Source organism: Giraffa tippelskirchi, chromosome 8 (assembly GCF_054371585.1).
Source record: "Giraffa tippelskirchi isolate mGirTip1 chromosome 8, T2T-mGirTip1v1.2.pri, whole genome shotgun sequence".
In the NCBI taxonomy this organism is placed as follows: Eukaryota; Metazoa; Chordata; class Mammalia; order Artiodactyla; family Giraffidae; genus Giraffa; species Giraffa tippelskirchi.
Window position 1 is genome coordinate 152,922,910 of NC_137282.1, and position 20,435 is coordinate 152,943,344.

A 20,435-nucleotide genomic window follows, 5' to 3' on the forward strand; every position below is an offset into this window, starting at 1 on the left:
ATTTCTCTCAATAAAGTTGGGGAAATTTTTTAACAAAACAAAATAAAAACAAAAAGAATCCAAATATCTCCACTGCCAGACATGGCCTAGGTTACAGATTTGTGGTCTTTAACATGATTAGAGTCTATGTAATAGGATCCCTAGGGGCTTCCCTGGTGGCTCAGATGGTAAAGAATCTACCTGCCAATGCAGAAGACCTGGGTTCAATCCCTGGGTCAGGAAGATCCCCTGGAGAAAGAAATGGCAACCCACTCTAGTATTCTTGCCTGGAGAATCCCCATGGACAGAGGAGCCTGGCGGGCTACAATCCATGGAGTTACCAAAGAGTACAACTGGACTTAGCAACTAAATAACAACAACAGCAATAGGATCTCTAGCTACATCTATTTCAGTGAAGCAAGTGACAGAGGCTCCAGAAATAGCAGTTTAAACAAGATACAAGATTCTGCCTTACCACCCCTTAAACCTGAGAGGGACTTCAAGGAGTCTACTTGGAGAGCTTGAAGTGTGTCTCCTGGAGCTGGAGGGAAAATAATGCATGTCTGATGATTCGTATTTGGACAATCAAAAAGCAGGAAGTCTGCCCACAGAGGTGGAGCAGAGAATTCCATGGAAAGCAAACAGCACCTTGTGTATTACCAAGCAAGTTTGAAAAAGTTATGGAAACTATCTGAGACAGAAGAACTAGATCACAGAGAGCTTTTGGACAGGTGGTGAGGATGGAAAAAACACTCAAGAGATATCTTCCGCCCATTCAATAACACACACACACAGACAAATGTAGGTGGTCTTTCTTTTCTGAAACTTCTTTATCAAGTTAAAGTATCTTGGAGATTTCTCTGCATCAGTATCAGCCTTATTCTTTTTTTCATTTGCATATTCAATTGCATGGTTTGTATCTGGTTTGTGTGGTTTTCTTCCATCTGCATATTCAATTGTATCCAAGGCTCCTCTGTGAATGACTAAAGTGGGATTGCTGACAGCCTGTGCACTTTTTATTTTGAAAGCTGTTACCAAGTTGCTTCCAGCCTGCTAATATAAATATACATGCCCATCAGCAATGTATGCTGTGCAGGGTGTGGTCAGTGAGCCCCTGGCAGGAGGGAGCCTGTTAGAAATGCAAACTCGAAGATCTCACTCCAGACTTGATCCATCATATTCTGCAGGTTAAGCCCATCTCCAGTTGGTTCCTCTGAGTGTAAGAATTAAGAAGTACTTTTGACTTTTCATTGACATGTCATTCTGTGTCTCTTTATGGTTTTATTTTGCATTTTGTTTAATATGAGTAAGGTTAAGACTATTTTTATGTACTTAAGAGCCATTTTTAAAGTCTTTCTGTAAGAAAGAAGTTATCTCCACATCTGTGATATGGGTTGCAGTTACTTTTCCGTGTGGTGGTTGTCTTTGCATTTTTTGTTTTTTCTTTGATGAGCAGAATTTAAAATTTTTACATGGTTAAATTTATCTTTTTTATAGTTTCTGTGTTCTGAGTCAGAAAAGCTTTTGCCACTGCATAATTATTTAAAACATTTTTGTTTTTTTAATACTCTATGGTTTTATTTAAACATGTTTTCTATCTGGAATTTATTTTGGTTCAAGAAATGTGATGTGGGTTTATTTAATTTTTCCCAGGTGGCTACCTTCTTGTCCTAATACCATTTATTGAATATCTTGAAATTTCCCCATTTATTTGAAATATCACCTTTAGCATACACTAAATTATCCTATGTGAACTTTCCATCAATTACTTATTGTATAATGCCACTTTTTGACTAACCAAGATTCTCTACTGAATGGCTGAATATGTTCACCCAGGGCTGTGCTTCTAGCTTCCAAATGATAAATAAAATGATCAAAATTTATTGTCTTGTATCCCATTCCATCAGAATTCCTATAGGTGACAACCCATCTGATAAGGAAATGCAGGATAAAGGCTTCCCAGCATTTACAGGTGAATGTTTTGTTTCATGTTTTTTCCTTTCTTTCCTTTTGTTTTTGTCCAGACTGCAAGGCTTGTGGGATTTTAGTTCCCTGATAAAGGATTGAACCCTGGGCCTTGGCTATGAGTCCCAACCACTGGGCTGCCAGGAAATTCCCTGTTTGGTTTTAAATAATGCCTCAAAACAAAGAAGTAGTTGAAAGGAATAAGAAACTCTAGAACAGGTCGGATTTTTAGATTGTATTGTTTTATATCACAGAAACAGTGCTTTACTGTGCTTCCTCAGTAGTTATAAATTAGGAAAGTTATAAATTAGACTTAAATTCTCCCCCTTCGATTTTTCCTATGTTTCAGAGCTGTTCATTGACCATTTAGAACTCTTTCTATTGCTGTCATTGTTCTTATCACCTTCTTGCCTTTGATGTATTCATTTCTTTTTTAATCAAAACCTTAAAGTACTTAAAAATAAGTTCTTGACATTCTCTTAGCATGTCTGTCTTTAAAGAAATTTCTGTAGCAACCCTGATAACAACTGAAAACAGGAACTGGACCACAAATGTACCACTTAAAAGTAGGAATATTGGTTTCTGCTGGGTGTTTTTGTCATACTCCCTCTAATTATCATAGTTATTTTCTTGAATGATATAAAATGAGGACGCAATGACCAGAACAAAACTGGTTCCTTGTGATCTCAAGACATTCCTACAAGCACACTTGTGTGAATGTTAGCAGATGACTTTATGCGAAGTATAGGTAGTTTTCCACTAAGAAATGAAATTCTGGGAATTGAATTGAAGGTTCTTCCTTAAGAGCACCACACATTTTAATCAGAGCTTAGCTTGGAAGAAGAAATTCTATTAATTCCAGTAATAAGGTGGCGGTATTATTAACCCTAATTTTGTCATAAGAAAATAAAATTCAGAGACATTAAATCACTCACTCTAGGTCACAGCCCTAATAAGTCTTTAACACAGGAGTCTAGTCCACATCTGATCAAGTTCAAACCCTCTCTCTTGGCTGAGCTGTATAATAGAAAGTGGACGAGTGAAAGGCAGGCAGAGAGATGGATGGATGAAATGATCCAGGGAAAGGCTGTGAGGAGGTCTTTGGCTACAAAAAATGCCAAGAGTGACCCAGAGCTGTTCTTTTTGCAGACAGAGCTGAGATTCCTTGATGGAGAGTAACACTGGACTTCACTTGTCCTGCCTCTCTCTGTTTTGGGAAGGAAATGGAGAAGCAGTGAGAAGACGCAGGTGTTAAAAATTCAGCAGAAGTAGGTGTGTTGTGAAGAGTTGTTTTGTAGATCTATCGTGATGGGAGCTCTCCGGCTGCTCCAAGTGGAAACCCAATTGAGGCTGTGCTTAGAAATGCAGCCAAGGAGTGTCCTGGTCACAGAGGGGACAGGGGAGGTTTAAAGGAGAACAGCCCAGAGAAGAGAGAAGGGATTTTTGCATTCGGCCTTGGTGGAGAAACCAAGCAAATATTTGGACACCAACGTGTATGACAGTATATGCGCTCAGGTGCTTGGTCTTTCTGGTCCATTTTGGCTGAGCCAACAGGCAAAGCACTAGAGGTGAGCTCTCTGGGTGCTGGAAAATAGGGACTAGAAGGGCTCGAGCTCCTTAGAAACAAACATACCAATCCCTGACTCCAAGTCTTTTGAAAAGAAAATCCAGCCCTTAGAAAATAAGCAGCCATTGATAAACTCGGGGTAAATCTTGTCTAACTGGCAAGGCACACAATGGCCTCCTGGCTGGGGGTGGGGGAAGGCAGTGGCTGAGTGTGTTTGGACCATATTCCACCTTTCAATGGCCCCTCCGCCAGCTGGAGGCTTTACAAGGGCCCCCACTCAGGCCAGCCAGCAGGGAGTTAAAGTAATCTAATTTTAATTATGTGACAAAAGCATGAAGAATCATTTAAAGGTCTGTCGAAGGGAAAAATGGCTCCAGTCTGCCAGGGCTCCTTAGATGGTAATAAAGAAACCCATGGGCTAAAAGCTGGGTTTTGGTGCTTAAAAAAATAAAACTCACATAATAACCAGATTGTACACTATTGAAACAGAGGCAGGCAGTGAGGAGACACCACAGCTCTAGCAGATAAAGACAAAGGCGACTATGAGACAGCCGGCTGCATGACAGTAATTCTAAATTGTTATTGGGGTTAAGTAGTCTCAAAAAAATAAGGTGAGTATTCACCATTTCTCTAAAGCCAAGGAACAGAGCATTTCTGTGCACTGTAGCAAAAACAAATTTTTATTTTTCTAAAAGCACTTTCAAGTACATTACCCAATTGGATGTTCAAAAACATCATCTTGATCATCAGGTCCTTAAAGTTCTAGTTTTAAATAAAAAGGATTGATTTTGAGATCTCATTTCTTTTAGTTTACCACGGGCTTTCATTTGTGTAACAGTGAAATGTCCTTTTGACTAAATGCTTTGTTCTGTAGCGCTGCTTTGAAACCCTGGAGACCTAGAGGCAAGAGGTAAGTATTTCTCTGAAGCACCTGGCCTGGACGAAAAGATCCTGCAAACCTGGAGGCAGTCTACTGCTATAGAAAGTCTTCATCAACATCAATTGAATAAATGAGAAGGCAGTCTTGAAATCATCAAGCAGATTAAGACCCATGGCTTCATCAAAGGTATTGCCACATCTTCCAAGTCAGCACAGAATTCTGTCCAGGCTCAATTCCAGGTAAATGCAGTAAGGTTTACTGAAAAGTTGGTCACAAACGGCATTGGTCAGGAGATCGGTGGGGACCTCAGAGAACTGGGCAAACAGATACAAAACTATCTTGCTTCACCGTGTTTCTGTGTCATCTGTCTTTGCAGCTCTCATCAAGTGGGAAGGTAGCCTTTCTGAAGGAACAGTCATTGTCTTTCTTTGGTCCATAGTTTTCCAGTAAGAAGGAGAGCAAAATCGCTTCCCCCTTTTCCCCAGGGACCACGTGAGTCAGCATAATGCTAGGTTATGCTTCAGTAACAAAAAGGTATTTGTGCTTGTAACAGGTTGATGCAGGCTTTCCTTGGCAGCTCTCATCCAAGCAGAGACTTTGGAGGCTGGGCTTCCATATTATTGCTGTGCCATCTGCATCATACTTCCAAATCACTGTGGAGAGGGGAAGGGAGGAAGCGCTTGGCGTTGATATATCCAGGCTTGGAAGTAATAAACGTCACTTCCGCTTGAAGTTCATTGTACTGATCTAGTCATTAGATACCTAACCCAGCTGTAAGAAGTTAGGGAAATGTAGGGATGCCCACCCATACTTGGGGGATGTTAACTAGCTCTGTCCCTAAGGACTGTATTCAGCACCATTTCCCACCAATGCCCTTGTCCAGTTATTGTGAACCAAATGTAAAGAAGTTTTTCCACTTGAGCAATCAGGTTTATACAAGATAGATGGTGGTCTGCATTACTACTGAGAGAACGTTTTCCTTTCTTCTCTATTATGACTGTCTACAAAATATTTTAAAGTTTAGATTACATCTCTAATAGAGCACAGGCATAACCTTGGAGATATTGTGGTTTGATTCCAGACCATCACAATAAAGATAAAATCACAATAAAACGAGTCTCACAGATTTTTTGGTCTCCCAGTGCATATAAAAGTAATGTTTACATTATACTGTAGGCTATAAAATGTACAATAGCATGATGTCTAAAAAACAATGTACCTACTTTAATTTAAAAATACGTTATTGCTAAAAATGTTAAGCATCACCTGAGCCTTGAGCTAGTTGTAGTAGTGACAACAAAGATCACTAACAAAAACATTTGACCATTTCAGTATTACCAAATTGCAATACAAAGACAGGAAGTGAACAAAGGCTGTTGGAAAATCATGGCACCAATAGACTTGTTCAATGCAGGGTTGCCATGAGATTTCAATTTGTAAAAAACACAGTACAGCAAGTAAAAAACCCAAGAATATGTTTTGCTTTGCCTTTCTCTCATGATGCTGAAAAATTGACTAGTCATGGTAACAGCTTTACTATTAGAAGTAGATGTAAATGCTGAATAAATGGAGTGTTGGCCCCAGGACCTTGCATCTCATGTACAAGGGGAGCAGAAAGTCCCTGTTCTTCCTGTGCCATCTGAGACTCACTAATTCTGTTGTTGACCCCTGTGAGATCCACTTTGTATTGTCTGACTAGTGTGATTCCAGTCTCGACCTCCTCCTGGCTTCCAAAGCTAGGCATGTTCTCCGAAGGCCTTTCCAACAAATAGGCAGAAGCTAGCTCTACTTTTAGGTCTTGGTTCCTCCTGATCAGCCTTGTCCTGCTGTAGCTAAGACAGAGAATGAAAGTCATCTTTCTCTCTCTCTTTCAATATTTTATTTATTTGGCTGCACCAGGTCTTCATTGCAGCACCCGAGATTTTTGACCTTCGTGGTAGCATGCAGAGTATTTAGTTGCAGCATGGCGGCATGTGGGATCTAGTTCCCAGATCAGGGATTGAACCCCAGACCCCCTGAATTGGGATCAAGGAGTCTTAGCTGCTGGACCATCAGGATAAGTCCCAGAAAGTCATCTCTTGGTGTAGCTCCAAGCGATTTGCTCACCTGTCTCCCCTCGTTACCATGTTCCTTCTTTCAGATCACAGACCTTTAGAGGTCTAGAGCAGGAAGGGGAGACACAGGCCGTCTAGAGCCACTCCCATCCTCAAACTGTATTGACAAGCGCATCTCTGTATTTTTGCCATATTTCCACCTTGGTGCTTATTTGAATTCTGGAAACAAGATTTTCCTTCACATCGGTAAAGTGACATTCCCATGTTTTTATCCACCATATACTTTCTCTGAGAAGACTAACAGCAACAACAACAGCCCAGAAATTGGTTAGGGGATAAAACGGGGTGAGGTGTAACAGAAATAAGTCCCTATGTTCTTCCTGTGTTCAGAGAAAAATAATCCTATTTCCAAGCTTTTTGAGTATTTTTATGTGTGTGTATGCTATTTGTGCTTTCAACTGAGCAGCACTGACAGTTTAATGATGGCAAAACAACATTAACTGTTTTCCTGCGACACTATTAGAAAGAAGGAGCGTGTTTCAGAGCCAAGAATGATACAAGTGTGGGAGTGCGTCTTCCAGAGTCTCTTCTAGCAATCGCAGCAATCTGAGCAAGCAGCACACTTGCTTCCAGACTGATGGAAGTGTGTAAACCGGAAGATGGGTCATGGGGGTGAGGAAGGAGGTGAGTGCCAGGCGGACAAGGGGTCCTTGCCTTTAACCTTGATTTTCTAACTCAGGAAGCCAGAGGTGGGTTCATTGATTTTTGTAAATGGACAGACAGGGGAGTTCTTTTGTTGATGGAGAAGAGAGTTTATTTGACTTTAAAAATGATGATTTAAAATGGTTTTATACTTTGTCATTATCTTGCCACAAAGCCCAGGGTCTTTTTTGTTTTTTGTTTTTAAAGTGGAATGTAATTGCTTTACAATGTTGCATTAGTTTCTGCTGCACAAGAAGTGAATCAGCTATATGTATATATATCCCCTCCCTCTTGGACCTCCCTCCCACCTCCCCATCCCACCCATCTAGGTCATCACAGAGGACTGAGCTGAGCTCCCTGTGCTATACAGCAGCTTCCCACTAGCTAGCTATTTTACCCATGGCAGTGTATATATGTCAATGTTACTCTTCCAATTCGACTCATCCTCCCCTTCCACCCACCCCATGTCCACATGTCTGTTCTCTACATCTGTGTCTCTATTCCTTCCCAGCAAATAGGTTCATCTGTACCATTTTGCTAGATTCCATTTATGTATGTTAGTATACGATATTTGTTTTTCTCTTTCTGAATTACTTTACTGAATATGACATACTCTAGATCCATCCACATGTCTATTAATGACCCAGTTCTATTCCTTTTTATAAAGCTTAGTGTTTTCATGCTACTTGAGACCTGGGTTATCTCCTCCCCTTGAGCAGTATGATATATACAATAGGTACTCCATAAAATCTAATAATTTCCTATGGTTACAGTTGTGTGTACACAACACACACATATCCTCCATCACTCTTGAGATTTTCACAATTTATTAATTACAGCACATGGATTGAGTGACTATTATATGTGTAGGACTATTGTAGATACGCCCTGAAGATACAGAGTCATGCACATAGGATCCTGGAGCTCAAGGATTCCAATAAAAAAATCTATAGTCATTTTAAAATCTATTAAGTGGAATGATTGGTACCTTTCAAAATGTACCGTTCCAATTCAGAGAATGATGATATCATTCTTTAAGAGTCTTTATCAGTAATCCATTTTTTTCTCAAACATTTTCTTCTTTATTTCAGGCTTTCATTTTTGGGAGTCAAAATAATTTCCCCTAAAACAGTCTCCCCCTTCATGCCCCATGCTGGCCCCTTTGTTATTTTTATGACACAGATGCAAAGAAACATATTCTCATAGAGCCAAAAGGAAGGTTGGATATATATACCTTTCCAGTTTTCTCTTCGAAATGTGTGTCATGTTACTTTCCATTCCATTATATATATTGTGCAGCTGTTCAAGTTCTGGACATGGAGAAGGCCATTGGTATAAATAGGACACCTCACCACATGCTCCCAGGACTTTTGGAAGTGAGGGATCTCATGCAGTGAGTACTAATCACCATCACTAAGATGCAGATTTACTGTTCCTCTTGCTTCATAGTCATTGCAGATGGGAAAGGTGAAAGGGATTAAGAGTTGAGGGGAAGTGGGGAGAGGACCGTGAGAAGTGAATTCCTTTGCCAAGTTGTGTCAAACTAGTTTGGTGTTTCCAAGGTTCAGGTCCTTGAAAATGGCTTGGAAAAAAGTTCTCAGTGAGTAAACTGGTGTAATGCCCCCTTGGTGGTTTTCAGGCCCATCTCCTAATATGATTAACTAACTTTAGGAGAAAAGAAAAACATAAACCAAGGTGTTAATCACCCGGGATGAAGTCTTTAATCACAGAGTGTCTTCAGAGGCCTGGCATGTGGTCAGGTTGGCTAAAGTTAAGGTCTGTATTAATTTCACCTGTATTTGTAACTGCCATATATTTTATTTTACTTTTATTTTTTGGCCACATGGCATGTGGGATCTTAGTTCCCTGACCAGGGATTGAACCCACATCCCCTGCATTGGAAGCATAAAGTCTTAACCACTGGACTGCCAGGGAAGTTCCTGTAACTCCCATATATTTCAGAAACACTGATTAATTTTTCTTTCTTCAGAATATATCTTTCATTTAATGTATGAATAATAGAAATAGCTTTTTAAACTTTGGAGCCTGCAAACAGGAAAATTCACAGTGGAAAAGAGTAGTGTATTTGACCACATAGTTATAAAGAACATTTATTTATTAATTTATTCAACAAATATTTAATGAACTCTCATTTTGTGACTAGCTTTGTGCTTAGGGCTTGAGGCCTTGCTAGGCTTAGTAATTCCATCTTTGTACACTGAAAAATAAAATAAAAACACAATACAAATGTAGTAGGAAAATATTTCCATGAAATTGATGAATTGCTCTTCTATTTACTGAAGTTAAATGAAAAGTGAAAGTGAAATTTGTGTCCGAACTCTCTGCGACCCCATGGACTATACAGTCTGTGGAATTCTCCAGGCCAGGCTACTGGAGTGGGTAGTCTTTCTTTTCTCCAGGGGATATTCCGAACCCAGGAATTGAACCCAGGTCTCCTGCATTGCAGGTGGATTCTTTACAAACTCAGCTATCAGGGAAGCCCTTACTGAAGTTCAGTAGAATATAATTTGCGATACTAATACTATTCCAGAAGAGGTTATTAAAACATGAAAAAACTGAGACAATAATAAGAAATTAACAGGTTAAAAATCCAAATGGAAATGAGGCCGAAGAGGACTAAATGGGGACCTGAGCTCTTAAAACTCCTGTGCCATGAGGGTATTTTCTCAGCCAGGTAAATGTAGGCTTACATTTTGACAGTTTCCTGATGCTAATGGGACAGAATGTGAAGAGGAACTAAAGAGCCTCTTGATGAAAGTGAAAGAGGAGAGTGAAAAACTGGCTTAAACTGAACATTCAAAAAACTAAGATCATGGTATCTGGACTCATCACTTCACGGCAAATAAAAGGGGAAGAAATGGAAACAGTGACAGATTTTATTTTCTTGGGCTCCAAAATCACTCTGGATGGTGACTGCAACCCTAAAATTAAAAGGCAGTTGCTCCTTGAAAGGAAAGCTATGACAAACCTAGACAGCGCATTAAAAAATAGAGACATCATTTTGCCAACAAAGGTCTATATAGTCAAACCTATGGCTTTTCCAGTAGTCATGTGCAGATGTGAGAGTTGGATCATAAAGAAGACTGAGCACCAAAGAACTGATGCTTTAGAACTGTGGTACTGGGGAAGACTCTTGAAAATCCCTTGGACTGCAAGGATCAAACCAGTCAAACCTAAAGGAAATTAACCCTGAATATTCATTGGAAGGACTGATGCTGAAGCTGAAGCTCCAATACTTTGGCCACCTGATGCGAAGAGCTGACTCATTGGAAGAGACCCTGATGCTGGGAAAGATTGAAGGCAGGAGAAGGGGACGACAGAGGATGAGATGGTTGGATGGCATCACTGACTCAATGGACATGAGTTTGAGCAAACTGGGAGATAGTGAAGGACAGGGAAGCCTTATTTCTCTGAGAGTGTTGTGAATATATTGCAAAGTAAAAGAAATGAAAAGTGGCATATTCTAATTTGATCATTTCAATGACTGATCATTATCAATGATTAGTGTCATTGACAACAAATTTTATTGGTACAGGAGAAAGGATATATTTAAGATCAAAAAAGGAAATAAAACCTTTACTTCTTGAATTTGAATTGGAAAAAGTATCAATATGCTTTCATGATATATTTTAACTTTTAAAAATTAAAAAAAAATTTCAAAATATTTCTTTAGTTCTATCTAGAGAAAAAACTGGGCTTCCCACGTGGTGCTAGTGGTAAAGAACCTGCCTGCTAACACAGGAAATATAAGAGACGCAGATTTGACCCCTGGAATGGGAAGATCCCCTGGAGGAAGGCATGGCAACCCACTCCAGAATTCTTGCCTGGAGAATTCCCTGGACAGAGGAGCCTGGTGGGCTACAATCTGTGAGGTAGCAAAGAGTTGGACATGACTGAAGCGATTTAGTGTGCATGCATGCATAGAAATAATCAAGAAAATAATGACCAACTTCATAACAATGTATAACCCGAGTGGCCAGATTGTGATTGTACAATTACATTTCCCAATATTAGGAAGGAACTCCTTGGAGAGAGGACTTCTAGGTCTGGGTCAGGAAATGCACAGGAAAAACCTGCAATATCTTTTTGAATCAGAAATCAAGGCAGAAAGGACAATGGCAAAGACGTCTTACTAAGGCATGTCAAAAGGACTTAGGGGCCAACCTAAGAAGCTTTCCTTGGCTAAAGATTGAGATATTTTAACATTAATAAGGATAATAATTGCAGTGGATTGAAACACATATGTTAAAATCCATGAGTTCATAATGGTACAAAAAACAAGTTAAAAACAAAATAACTTGGGCTAATTACCAGTTGGTCCCCTTTGGAGAATGCTGGTGATCCAACACATTAATTTAAAGCCAATAAACAAAGGGAAATATCAGGCATTTATCCTGATGTTATTCTATGCACTATACTGGATAAATTAAATAATAGAAAAGGGAAAATTTCTCTTCATAGAATTTTTTCAGCTAATGAATCACTGCAGATGGTGACTACAACCATGAAATTAAGAGATGCCTGCTCCTTGGAAGAAAAGTTATGACCAACCTACACAGCATTTTCAAAAGCAGACACATTACTTTGCCAATAGAGGTCCATCTAGTCAAAGCTATGGTTTTTCCAGTAGTCAAGTATGGATGTGAGAGTTGGACTATAAAGCTGAGTGCCAAAGAATGGATGATTTTGAACTGTGGTGTTGGAGAAAACTCTTGAGAGTCCCTTGGACTGCAAGGAGATCCAACCAGTCCATCCTAAAGGAGATCAGTCCTGGGTGTTCATTAGAAGGACTGATGCTGAAGCTGAAACTGCAATATTTTGGCCACCTGATGTGAAGAACTGACTATTTGAAAAGACCCTGATGCCAGGAAAGATTGAAGGCAGGAGGAGAAGAGGACAACAGAGGATGAGATGGTTGGATGGCATCACCGACTCAATGGACATGAGTTTGAGTAAACTCCTGGAGTTGGTGATGGACAGGGAGGCCTGGCGTGCTGCAGTCCATGGGGTTGCAAAGAGTTGGACATGACTGAGTGACTGAACTGAATAAATGAAGGATCAACAGAATATTATCATTTTACATCCCTTAATGAATTAATGGATCTATGTATTAATCATCAGTGACTGCAAACATCACACAAAGAGAAACAACTAAATATTACATTCATTGACATGGAAGATTGCACCACTCTTATAAAGCAGTCTTTAAAAATGTCATCCTGAATCTTGTCAAGTTATAGATCCAACTAGCCATTTATAAGAAATCACAAAAGAGAGAGAAACATTTAAAAATACCATGAAGTTATAACGAGCAAATCCAAACAGGGAAACCTCATATGAGACATCATCTGGCTTTCCCCACAACAACAGTAACAAATTCAAGTAAATAAAACAATGAAAGAGGACCAACAGATTATAAAAGACTCAACTGGCATCATAACCACTGCCACTGATGGCCCTTAATTGGATCTTGATTCCAAAAAAAAAATTGTAAGACAAAGATGCGCACTTAATGCATTTGTGAAACAATTGGAAATGTGAATGGGTACTAGATAGTTGATGGTATTGAGAAAAGTGCTTGTCTCTCAGTCATGTCTGACTCTTTGTGACCCCACAGACTGCAGCCCGCCAGGCTTCTCTGTCCATGGGATACTCACAGCAAGAATACTGGAGTAGGTTGCCAGTTCCTTCTCTAGGGGATCTTCCCAACCCAGGGCAGTTGGGTATGGGTCTCTAGCATTGCAGGCAGATTCTTTACTGTCTAAGCTATCCAGGAATTTCTGGAAATTTATTGGGATGTGATCATTATGGTTATTTTTAAAGACTCCTTTTCTTTTGGAAATGCATACTAAAATTTTTATGGAAGAAATTTTAAAGTAGATTTTTTTGTTGTTGGCTGCATTGGGCAGCATGCAAGACCTTAGTTCCCTAAGCAGGGATGGAACCTAAGCCTCCTGCAGTGGGTACATGCAGTACCAACCACTGGACTGCTAGGGAAATCTTGCACAAAATTTTAAAAAGAAAGAAATCATCTCAGAAATAGTAGAGAACTCATCACAGATGTGAAAGAGGCAGAATTAACTTCAGGAATGTTTCATACCCTCCACCCCACCCCCAAGAAGTAAGAGTTTATTCTGTTGATTCATCAGTGAACAGCAGGGCCTCCTTAGGAGGTGGATCTTTAGTGGGTGAGAAATGGTCCCATATTGTCTTAATCTTGGCTTTGACATTATGCCCCCTATATCAGTCAGCTCATGTTACCATAACAAAATACCATAGCCTGGATGGCTTCAGTTCAGTTCAGTTACTCAGTCATGTTCTACTCTTTGTGACCCCATGGACTGCAGCACACCAGGCCTCCCTGTCCATCACCAATGCCAGGAGTTTACTCAAACTCATGTCCATTGAGTTGGTGATGCCATCCAACCATCTCATCCTCTGTCGTCCCCTTCTCCCGCCCTCAATCCTTCCCAGCATCAGGGTCTTTTCAAATGAGTCAGCTCTTCGCATCAGGTGGCCAGAGTATTGGAGTTTCAGCTTCAACATCAGTCCTTCCAATGAACACCCAGGACTGAACTCCTTTAGGATGGACTGGTTGGATCTCCTTGCTGTCCAAGGGAACCTCAAGAGTCTTCTCCAACACCACAGTTCAAAAGCATCAATTCTTTGGAGCTCAGCTTTCTTTATAGTCCAACTCTCACATCCATACATGACTACTGGAAAAACTGTAGCCTTGACTAGATGGACCTTTGTTGGCAGAGTAATGTCTCTGCTTTTTAATATGTGTCTTGGTTGGTCATAACTTTTCTTCCAAGGAGTAAGCGGCTTTTAATTTCATGGCTGTAGTCACCATCTGCAGTGATTTTGGAACCCCCCAAAATAAAGTGTGCCACTATTTCCACTGTTTCTCCATCTATTTGCCATGAAGTGATGGGACCAGATGTCATGATCTTCAGTTTTTGAATGTTGAGTTTTAAGCCAACTTTTTCACTCTCCTCTTTCACTTTCCTCAAGAGGCTCTTTAGCTTGTCTTCACTCTCTGCCATAAGGGTGGTGTCATCCGCATATCTGAGGTTATTGATATTTCTCCCGGCAGTCTTGATTCCAGCTTGTGTTTCTTCCAGCCCAGCATTTCTCATGAGGTACTCTGCATATAAGTTAAATAAGCAGGGTGACAATATACAGCCTTGACGTACCCCTTTCGCAATTTGGAACCAGTCCGCTGTTCCATGTCTGGCTGCAACTGTTGCTTCTTGACCTGTATACAGATTTCTCAGGAGGCAGGTAAGGTGGTCTTACAAATGAAAATTAACTTTGTTACAGTTCCATAGGCTGGGAAGTACAAGATCAAGGTACTGGCTGGTTCAGCTTGTGGGCAGCCACTTTCTTGATGTGTCTTCATGTCCATATCATACCTTTGCAGGACTCTGGCTCAGTGCTGGGTCCAAACCAGGTCTCTGTGTCAGTAGCCAAGTACCTGGAAGGATCCAGCTACATGAATATTCGCTGGGCTTCATCATAGCCCATATGGCTTTGTGCTATTTGCCAGGGCTGAGTGAATTAGATTAAGCCAAAGAGGAGAGCCCTAGAGGATATTGCTTTTTGCTAGTTCTTTCCCTCATGTGAGCAAAAGCTGAATATGATCAATCATGTGACAAATGGGAAGGTTGGTTTTTAGTTTGGTTTTGTGTTCATTTAGTTTAATTTTGTGAGAATTTTTCTATAAGGATTATGCCCAAACATTTAACTTACCTGCTTTTTAACATAAGGATGTGTGTGTGTGTGTGTGTGTGCCCAGTCATGAGCAACCCAATGAGTGGTAGCCCACCAGGCTCCTCTGTCCATGGGGTTCTCCCAGCAAGAATATTGGATGATGAACATGAAACAAATCTAATCTAATAACAGATTCTACTTGGAAGACTTCAATATTAGGAGCAGTTGACAGGCTGGGAGGAGCAAGAAAGACAAAAGAAATAAAGAAAAGGCCCAGGGAGGAAGGAGAGGGGTGGGACAGTCTTCAACCACTATTGCAATAGCAGGAGAGAGGGAGAGGGGAGAAGGCTTATAGGTGGTGCTGGATAGGATGTGAACAAGCTGCAAAGTTAAATGTTTCCTCTAGAATGGGTCCTTTCTCCTCTTGCCAGGTGAGACCTGACTTCTCCTTTCGGAAAATCAGGCCCAAGGGAGTAGGAGACGGTACCTGCAGATGCCCACCTGAGGTGTCAAGCTCTCTTCCATTCCTTAAACCTGCTGTGTATCTGGAACCTTTTGTCCAGACCTTTCTCCCCTGCCTGCTCGCTCCTCCTACAGAGAACCTGATCCCAAGATGCCTGGGAAGCCTTCACAGGGATAGATCTGAAGTGTTCTGAACGTGATAGCCTGGTGTTGGAGCTTTCTGCCCAGGAAAGAAAAGACAAGTGGTGTTCACTCGTATAAATGGCATTCTCCAATTGTCCAAGAGTAATTGTTGATTTTTTATTTTTTGACCATGTGTCCCCAGATCCTTGGCATCCTACTTCTCTGACTAGGCTTGAACCTGTGCCTCCTCCCAGACCCTATTTTGCCACAGAAGCTTGGAGTCTCAACCACTGGACCACCAGGAAAGTCCCTAACTTAATTATTGACAGGTGACTTGGATGTGATTGGATCCTCTCAGCCTCTCTATTGAGCTCTATTTGGATAGTTTCGTCTCCACATTCAAAGGCTTGTGTTGCACAGGTTCCGGAACGCGGCGGCTTCTTTTGGGGACAGAGCACCGCCCCGGGTGGAGTAGCGTCCCTAATAGCCTTTCCCACCCTCCAGGCTGTGTGCTCCTTATGCAGATGCGCCGAGCGCTTTCCGTCTCTGTAAATGTCTGATCCACAACAGGACTACCCTCTGCCTGCTTTCATGTTGCTCGGCTCTCACAGAGCCCTTTCAAGGCAGGCACCGCGTGGCAGCTCTGTCACAGATAAGCTGGCCTCCTTCTATCAAGAATTTAAAAGCCTGACAATAGCCCTGAAATTTCTAGAGACAAATAGTTCATATATTTTCAGTTTGATGGCACATTAGTCATGAGTTGTTGTTTTCTCTGAATGTGATAAAAGATCAGCTCAAATGAGCTTCTGTACAAAGAGGAGCTTGATAGGATATGGGATATTCTTATATCATCAAAGGAAACTGACAGCCAACCCCCACTTGAGAAACTATAATGAGAGACCAAAATGTCTCAAGGATCTGTGTTTTGTCTCTGATTCTCTCTCCTGTTGACTTCATTATCACTACACGCTGGCCCACATTCCACATCTTCCTGTTCCCACAACTAGAACGGGGACCGGGACTGACTCTCTCTTTGGTCCCAAGGTTAAATAATCACAGAGCCAGGGGAGGGCTGTGATTGGTTCAGCTGGCGCAAGCACGTCACTCCTGGAGGCAAAGGCCTCAGTATCTGGAAAAGTTTTATCAAATTTTACTGAGCGGTTGACGTTAAATCATCTCCTCTTTTGTGTAATGCAAATCTTGATGATTTCCCACTGCACGTGTCACCTTTGGAAAAACGGGTGCTTTGAATACGGTGTTTGCTTCCCTCAACAGAACCTTTCTGGCACGAGTGGAAATATCCGTTTCAGCAAAGACGTCTGCCGTATTTTTTAAAATGGGTGGGATATTCTGCTTAAAATCCTGTGTTAAATGCTATTATTTAAAGAATATTTAGTACTGTGAATAATTTATAGATGTAATAAGACTATTGTTTCTAGCAAGAAAAAAGCTGTTTTAAATATACTTTTTATTTACTGAGGAATTAAAGCTGAGGGTTTAGCGGAGGAAGTTGATAGCAGCAACTCTGGGCTAAGTCCCCATATTTTAAAATAGGAATGAGCTCTGGTAGTATCTGTAACCATCCTTGAAAAAGCCAAGTATTGACTGCAACAGAGAAGTAGGCCAGATTCTACCGTTAGGTTCAGCCTTGCTGCATTCCACCGTCACTTCACAGAGCAGAAATCTTCCTTTATCTTGTCGGCTCCCCACTCCCGGTTCGTCGAGGGTAACGAGGGTAACGAGCACTTCATTTGCAACTGCTCCTTTGCCTCCTTCAAAGGATGTGGACTAAGTCTGAAAGACCAAGCAGAAAATCTTGATCTCACGGAGGGTGAGACTCAGAGGCAGACAGGCCTGGGTTCAAACTTTACACTTGGCCACTTCCTATGTGGCAGTGAATAGGATGCTCAACATTATAAAGCTTTTATGTTCTCATTTGTAAAATTGGGATGATGCTATTTACACAGAGTTGTTCAGGGTATTTTTTTCTTTAACCTTAAAAATGTTTTTATTGGAATATAATTGTTTTACTACATTGTGTTAGTTTCTGCTGTACAGCAAAGTGAATCAGCTGTATGTATAATGTATACCCCTCACTCTTGAACCTCCCTCCCACCTCCCCATCCCACTCCTCTGGGTCATCACAGAGCCCTTTGCTGAGATACTAAAGGAGATGGTCGATGTAAACTACACGGTACACGATGACTTGGTGGGGGTTGTATTTTGTCCCAGCCGTGCTGACCTCCTTCCCTTTGCTGGGTCATCTGACTCCCTCTTGGTCCCCTCTGCTCCCCCAGCACAGGGTGCACAGAGGGCATTGAGGAAGAGCCTGACCACACCACGTTAGCCTGACTTCCAGGGGCACCGTTAACCCCAGGGATCCCTTCCCTCTCTGTTGCTTTCACATGAACTGCAGGTCACTGTCAGTCGGCTGGCCTGTCACAGGGCCAGCACCGAGTCCAGCTCCCTAATGAGGCGAGAAGCTGGCCTTGAGCACAAGACTACTCTTTTAAAACCTACGACTTGGGACTCCCCTGGTGGTCCAGTGGTTAGAACTTCCAGTGCAGGGATCAAGGGTTCAGTCCTTGTTTGGGGAACTGAGATCTCACAGGCTGCAGGGTGAGGCCAAAAAAGAAATCAATAAACCCCATGACTTAGGCATTTCATTCCTGTGTCCTCTCACCTTCCATGTTTACTTTTTTTCTTTTTTTTGAAGAGGAGGTTGGGAATGGGTAGGGAGGGTGTTACAGGATTTTAGTTCCCCAACCAGGGATTGAACTCAGGCCCTCGGCAGTGAGAGCACAGAGTCCTCACCACTGGATCACCAGGGAATTCCCCCATGTTAACTTCTGTGTTCAAGTACCCATGTCCTTGGAGAACATTTCTTAGAAGGAGGAAACAGGGTTGGTGTAAAAGCACAGGCATGGATGGAGGGGCTCTGCTCTGTGATGTGAGAGGTTGGCTGACCTGGGCCCCAGGAGTGGCAGGAAAGAGAAAAAACTAGCCATCAGAAAGACCGCCATGTAAACACTCAGGCGCCAATATCCTCATCCAAGCAGCTGCTACGAATGTCAACTGCATCGTCTTTGCTGAGGCAGGCTCAGAGACCAGCCAGACTCTGGGCCATGCCAGCGCAAGGATGAAACACTACTGTCATTTTCCCTGCTCGTTAATATCCAGTTTCCTGAGGTGACGTGGCTCCTGGTGCGAGAAGAAAGCTAACGTGTCTTTGTCCTCTCTGGCTCTTCATGTCAAGCTTAGTTTTATGACAGATGAGCCCAGGCTCATTCCAATGACTTAGCCATGTCAACAAAAATGGCCAAAAGAATCTTTGGGGCAGGACCTACACTTAGACGTGGATGAACACAGGATACACTGTGGCATTTGGACCTCTTGGATGGTCAAGAATCCTGCCCTTTCTGGCACAACTGAAGGCATAACAGTGACTGGCTGCCTCTGGATATTCTATGGCGGTTCCTGAGAATGTCCAGGAGCACTGTGAACGGCAGCTCCACCCAGACCTGTCTGCTGCTGAAACTGTATATTCGTCTAGCCCAGGGCTCAACCGCCCAGGCCCGGGGCCAAGGATGGTCCTATTTCTGTTGAGAAGGGTCAGGAATGCTTTCCATTTAATCCTGTCTCAGATAACATTCAGATGCTTTAGCCCATAAAAATAAATTCAATTCTTGGAGGTCTAATGTGTGTTTGGATCTTTATATATAGACGATGGGGACTATATTTCAATATTGGCTTTAATAGAAAAAGCAGGCACTGAGTGTTTGTAAAATGAAGCCAGTGAAGCCATTTTAAAGCCTATAATTATCTTGATAATGCAGTAGAATGGGAGATGCAATAGAATTCAATTACATAATGTAGATTTTTAAAAATTCTAAAGACAATATTTGGATTGATCATTTAATACGGTTCAAGCAAGCTTAACTTTATTTCTCAGTTAGAAAAAGGTAAGAAAACTGTTTCTGATTGCTGTCGATCCAGGCTATGAATGAATAGCTGTTTCTGCCACAGGAAAATTGAATTTCTCTAGAGACTTGCATTGTGGCAAAGGCAACAACTTATGAATTTGTCCGGAGCACCACCTAGTGGAGAGAAGTATTGCTGCAGAAACCTCAGCAGGTGATGGTGTTTAAATTTCTTGTCAAGAGAAATCAAAATTTCTTGTTAATAGAAATAATGTGAAACCCTTTTTAAAATCTCTAGTTTGTAAATATAAATCTCATTTTTCTCTAACCTGTAGTCTGTAAATTATTTTTCTAATCTGTTTCTGTTGTTCAGTCACTAAGTTGTGTCTGGCTCTTTGTGCCTCCATGGACTGTGCCACGCCAGGCTTCCCTGTCCTTCTCTATCTCCCTGAGCTTGCTCAGACTCATGTCCATTGAGTCAGTGATGCCATCCAACCATCTCATCCTCTGTCGCTCCCTTCTCCTCTTGCCCTCAGTCTTTCCCAGCATCAGGGTTTTTTTCCAATGAGTATAGATGTTTTACCTCAGTAAATACAGCATAGTGAATGTAACCAACCATTTCTTAGGTAAGTCAGAATCCTATCATGCTTTAAGGACAGCGTTTTGAAATGAGGTCACTGGTTGATTAAATTTTAGGTTATAATTATTTAAATGGCACATTCAGGTATATATATGTGTGTGTGCATATGCATGTATACACAAATGTGTGTAGGGTATATAGTCATTTCCTTATAAAAGCATTCAGAATGTGCTTTGCCACCCCTTGGAAAATTTGCCACTCATTGGAAAAGACCCTGATGCTGGGAAAGATTGAAGGCAGGAGGAAAATGGGATGACAGAGGATGAGATGGTTGTATGGCACCACCGACTTGATGGACATGAGTATAAACAAGCTCTGGGAGTTGGTGATGGACAGGGAGGCCTGGTGTGCTGCAGTCCATGGGGTCGCAAAAAGTCGGACACAACCAAGCTACTGAACTGAACTGAAC

The 20,435-nt window shown here is 41.5% G+C and overlaps 1 long non-coding RNA gene across 1 annotated transcript; it reads left to right on the plus strand.

Annotated features, from left to right (window-relative positions):
• The first annotated feature begins 462 nt into the window (after positions 1 to 462).
• LOC145516702 (uncharacterized) lies at positions 463 to 19,714 on the plus strand. Its single transcript, XR_014061682.1, has 7 exons — positions 463 to 780; positions 1,887 to 1,951; positions 4,386 to 4,630; positions 6,969 to 7,129; positions 8,447 to 8,540; positions 14,293 to 14,452; positions 15,313 to 19,714. It is a non-coding gene; the product is annotated as an uncharacterized LOC145516702 (long non-coding RNA).
• The last annotated feature ends 721 nt before the right edge of the window (positions 19,715 to 20,435 follow it).